We start from the raw sequence: 5,756 nt of genomic DNA on the forward strand, positions 1-5,756 counted from the left end.
CGACGCCGTAATTCTCTTGATGTCATGCCAATGTATATAAGATTGGATGGGCATGTGCCATAATATATAACTCCCTTTGTTGTACAATTGATACAATGCGTGATAATAAATTTTTTAGAACCAGAGGAGTCAATAAAATCCTTGACCGTGAGAATATTCTTGCATGCCACACATTTCCCGCATACAGTACATCCCCAGGCAGGGCCTTTTGCTTATATAAGTCAGTTCAGATATGGTGTAGCAAGATGGCGATTGCATCTTTGAAGATGTCTTGGAGATCCTGGAAACTGTCTTGGAAGGAATCTTTGGAATGCAGGAGTGAAGATACTGGAATACACCATATTTGAAAATGAAGTTGGAATGAACCAATCAGAGTGACACTAGCTGTACAGAAGTTGTGCGACCTCCCCCATTTCCTGTTTCTAGTATCATCCTTTGTTCAGAATAAAGCAGTTGTGAGTAAGCTATCGCTGAGAGAGGCTGTGTGTATCGTCTCTGTGAATCTGATACATTCTTGGCATCCCTGCAGACTGTGAGCCCTCGCGGGCAGGGTCCTCCCTCCTTATGTACTCGTGTGCCTTGTTATCTGCTCATGTTTAATGTATTTGTCTATATTTGCCCCGTATTCACATGTAAAGCGCCATGGAATAAATGGCGCTATAAAAATGTATAATAATAATAATAATAATCTAAGCTAGCACTCAGCTTATATTTGGACAGGTACAAGCAATCATATTGATCTCACTTTAAGAGATCACCATCACAGTAACACACGTGATATATTATGCCCGATGTAAGTGCAATCTGATCTATACTGGATTGACGTCTCGGGAGTTACACGTGAGAACACGCGAACACGTAAGCGATATCGTGGCCGTCCGCGATGTGAATGACTAGCACTTTAAAAATGATCCCGCAACATTTTAAGTCATGCCACAATTGTAGCCCCAATGAACATAAAATCTGGGGAATTGACAGAATACATTTCGGGATCAGGGATGGGGACACATGCGAGTCAATAACGTCATTGGGGAGTTCCCCATGACCCGCACCATCATGGGCGGACGGATGGGATGCAACTTCCATGGTGGACAATGTGACACATGCTTCACATATAACATCAATAGTTTGCACACCTGTGATGGGAATTACAATTGTACTCAAAAGTTTACATACCCCGGCAGAATTTTTGCTTTCTTTGCCTTTTTTCAGAGAATATGAATGATAACGCCAAAACTTTTTCTCCACTCATGGTTAGTGGTTGGGTGTTGTGAATTCTGTGGCAGAGCTCCCTCCTGTGGTCACAAGTGGTACTTCGGCTGATTCTCTCTGTGAGCTTCCGTTGGTGGAGGAGAGTGGTACTGCGGCTTCTGAGTTTCCTTCCTCAGGTGATGTGGTGAAGTCGTTAGGTGCTGCTCTATTTAACTCCACCTAGTGCTTTGATCCTGGCCTCCAGTCAATGTTCTAGTGTTGGACCTGTTTCCTCCTGGATCGTTCCTGTGGCCTGCTGCTCTGCATAGCTAAGTTCCGCTTTTGCTATTTGTTTGCTGTTTTTTTCTGTCCAGCTTGCTTTTTTTGTTTTTTCTTGCTTGCTGGAAGCTCTGGGACGCAGAGGGTGTACCTCCGTGCCGTTGGTTCGGTGCGGAGGGTCTTTTTGCCCTCTTTGCTTGGTTGTTTGTGGGGTTTTGTGTTGACCGCGGGGTTGCCTTTCCTGTCCTCGCTCTGTTCAGTAAGTCGGGCCTCGCTTTGCTAAATCTATTTCATCTCTGCGTTTGTCTTTTCGTCTTGACTCACAGTCATTGTGTGTGGGGGCTGCCTTTTCCTTTGGGGTATTTCTCTGGGGCAAGGTGGGCTTGTTTTCTATCTTCGGGCTGGCTAGTTTCTCAGGCTCTGCCGAGTTGCATAGGGAGCGTTAGGCGCAATCCACGGCTGCCTCTGGTGTGGTTGGAGAGGATTGGGGATTGCGGTCAGCAGAGTTCCCACGTCTCAGAGCTCGTTCTATGTTTTTGGGTTATTGTCAGGTCACTGTATGTGCTCTGACTTCTATGTCCATTGTGGTACTGAATTACCAGATCATAACAGTTGGGTGAAGCCATTTAATGTCAAACTACTGTGTTTTCTCTTTTTAAAGCAGGCAGCGTGCCGAAACGCGCGTTGGGGAGGGCGCCATCCAGGAAACCGGGATCTTAAGAGCATTGTAAGTACATGTCTATTATGACCGTATTTTGGTTTATTATTATCAGTCTTTTTTCCCGTGTGCCAACACTTGCTGTTATCAACAGCGATACCTAGTGGTATTTCTGTATAGTTCAGCTTAATTACTATTTCAATTTGCTTGCATATGCACTTTGTTTTGCACATTATCTACACACCAGTATTTTCCACATGTGATTATTGCCTCCGCTGCGCCCATTGATGGCCATCACGGTTTTATGTATTTTTATTATTTTTTTTACCACGGTTTTTGTACTCTATATGTGGCAATTATTAAATATAGAATTTTTAATCCTGGGTAGGTTCGCCCTTTATGTATTTTAAAGGGAACCTGTCACCCCGTTTTTTCAATATGAGGTAAAAATACTGTTAAATAGGGCCTGAGCTGTGCTTTACAATAGTGTATTTTTTGTCCCCTGATTCCCCACCTATGCTGCCGAAATACCTTACTAAAGTCGCTGTTTTCGCCTGTCAATCACGCTGGTCAAATGGGCGTGATTAAATCACTGTTTCTCTCCCCCCGCTCCTCGGCATGTCTGACGTAAATTCAATCTGTGAATCGCACAGATCGCGCTCTTTTTTGGCAGTTGTGCAGTGCATTCTGCTCTTGCGCCTGCGCATTATGCTTTGCCAAACTGTGGGCATAGCATACAGCACATCACTGCACATGCACCGCATGCGCGGTGATGTGCTGTATGCTATGCCCACAATTGGGCAAAGCATAATGCGCAAGAGCAGAATGCACTGCGCAACTGCCAAAAAAGAGCGCGATCTGTGCGATTCACAGATCGAATTTACGTCAGACATGTCAAGGAGCGGGGGGGAGAGACAGTGATTTAACCACGCCCATTTGACCAGCGTGATTGACAGGCGAAAATGGCGACTTTAGTAAGGTATTTCGGCAGCATAGGTGGGGAATCAGGGGACAAAAAATACACTATTGTAAATCACAGCTCAGGCCCTATTTAACGGTATTTTTATCTCATATTGAAAAAACGGGGTGACAGGTTCCCTTTAAATATCACTCTCTTTTGCACTTACCCTATTCATGTTATAAATCTGATGCATTATTATTTAATAAAATTTTCATGATTTTAGAATTAACTACTTTGGACTTTTTGATCGGGCTTTTCCTCTTGTTTGTTTTTTTTTTTTCTTTAGCCAATTTTCCCAATTGTCCTGTATTATTAGTCTTGCTCCCTTAACAGTTACCAGCACACTACATAGCGGTACTACTAGCATTATCATTATTTTTACCATCACCATTTTTACTACTATACTCCACGCTACGCAGTCGTATTTTCTATAGAAAAAAAATATTTTCTCTAGCTAGGGTGGCACCCTCGTTTTGGTATTTTAAGGCAACTTAAGGTAAACTGATCAAATGTGCAGACAATGCAAAACTAGGAGGGATAACTAACACTAGAGAAGACAGAGAAAAGATTCAGAAGGATCTAGAGAAACTTGAATAATGGGCAGCGGCTAATAGAATTATATTTAACATGGAGAAATGCAAGATTCTACATGTGGGAAAAAAAAAACTAAAATTTCAATTACAGAATAGGAGGAATAGAACTAAGCAATAGCATGTTTGAAAAAGACTTTTGTATACTAATATATCACAGACTGCACATGGATCAACAGTGTGATGCAGCAGCAAAAAAGGCAAACGCAATTCTAGGATGTACGAAAAGCAGCAAAGAGTCTAGATGACGCAAAGTAATTATCCCCCTCTACTCCTCTTTGGTAAGAGCTCATATGGAATACTGTGTCCAGTTCTGGGCAACACATTTTACAAAAGACATAAAAAAACTGGAGCAAGTTCAGAGAAGAGCTACCGAGATGTGAGCAGACTGCAAAGTATGTCCTACGAGGAACGGTTAAAGGAGCTGAGAATGTTTAGCTTGCAAAAAAAGGCTAAGAAGAGATTCAATAGCTGTCTACAAATATCTGAAAGGATGTCACAGTGTAGAGGGATCATCCTTATTCTTATTTGTACATAGAAATACGAGAAACAATGGAATGAAACTGAACGGGAGAATATACAGATTAGATATTAAAAAAAAACTTTTTAACAATTAGGGTGATCAATGAGTAGAACAGGCAGCCATGAGAGGTGGTGAGTTCTCCTTCAATGGAAGTCTTCAAACAGAGGACGGACAGACATCTGTCTGAGATAGTTTAGTGAATCCAGCATTGAGCAGGGGGTTGGACATGATGACCCTGGAGGTCCCTTCCAACTCTAACATTCTAGGACTCTAGGATGTACAAATGGAAAAAAGGTGTGTGAATGTAGCCTTAAAGTGATGTGAAAATATGTAACAGTTACTTACCAGCCCGATGATATAAGAGCTTCCGGCAGCTCCCAGCAGGTCGGAACCCATCATAAATATGGCCTCTGCGGTTGATCGGCTTGCAGGAGGTACCACATACTGAAATAAGAGAATATTCTGAGTGAGCAGAAGGAAGTCACAGGATGCAGCAAGTGAACACTGAAAAAGTGAGCATACATGAAACAGAAGGAAAGAGCACAGTCAGCCAGGATTGGAAAAGAAGCCCAGAAACGCGTTGTGGACTGAGATTTCATTAGAGAAGTTTTTAATCTTCTTGCGCTAAGTCTATTTTGGAGTTTAGTTGGGAATTATCCAACAAACACTTGGATACAGCCAAGATTAAGGGGCATTTGACCCTGTCACTAAGGGGTTAAGGGGCATTGATGGGTGAAACAGAACATACAGGCTGACTACATAATATAATTTTAGTTGTGCTAAGTTTAGCGTTTTTCTCCACTTACCAGGCGAATATCAGCCGAAACGGAGAAGCCCAAAGACAGACATAAGATTCCGAGGAATAAACACACCTGCAGAGATAAAGAACAATACATATATAGAGTTTTGTTTCTTACACACTTTCCTATCCTCTATAGGTTTTGTCTTTTTAATCCATTCATCCATCCCAGCTTCCATACATTCATAGAGTGCCCCCGCCATACTCTATGATTTCTACTGCTCATTACATCCGTCCTATGTCCGAGACCCAGTAAGGGAATGAAAGCAATCTACACATCAGGTACTTACATAAGTGGCCACCAGACTGATGTTTCCCATAAATATAGCGAAGAACAGGAAATTGGCGGAGCAGAGCATGCCAGACGCACACACTATTGGGTCGGCACGAGGGTTGTACTTGCTGTATCTTTTGGCTATCTCCACTCCTGAGAAAACTCCACAGATGCCAGCGATGACCATAGCTCCACCAAAAATCAGACTGCAAAGAAAAGTAGTAACAAGATTAGTCAAGGAGCTTGAATTAATGATATATAAATAATTTGATATAATAATCACTTGAAATATAAATAGGAGAAAACTGGGGTAGGGGGAATATTAAATTCCCACCAGTGATTGTCAAATCAAAGCTTGGCAAACTTGTACCCGTCCTGAGAGTCGCAGACTTCAGTCTGACATGGCGCGTTCTCTTGTGTGATGTCCCGGGCACGCTTCAGGAAAGTGAGAGCGTGGAAGCCGATGGCTCTGGCCGCAAAC

The 5,756-nt window shown here is 42.5% G+C and overlaps 1 long non-coding RNA gene across 1 annotated transcript; it reads right to left on the reverse strand.

Moving 5' to 3' along the window:
* Positions 1-4,549: 4,549 nt before the first annotated feature.
* Positions 4,550-5,472, reverse strand: LOC138649808 (uncharacterized). Its single transcript, XR_011315366.1, has 3 exons — positions 5,292-5,472; positions 5,009-5,074; positions 4,550-4,646 (listed from the first exon to the last, which is right to left on the reverse strand). It is a non-coding gene; the product is annotated as an uncharacterized lncRNA (long non-coding RNA).
* Positions 5,473-5,756: the final 284 nt, after the last annotated feature.

The sequence above is a fragment of the Ranitomeya imitator genome, chromosome 9 (genome assembly GCF_032444005.1).
Source record: "Ranitomeya imitator isolate aRanImi1 chromosome 9, aRanImi1.pri, whole genome shotgun sequence".
Lineage (NCBI taxonomy): Eukaryota > Metazoa > Chordata > Amphibia > Anura > Dendrobatidae > Ranitomeya > Ranitomeya imitator.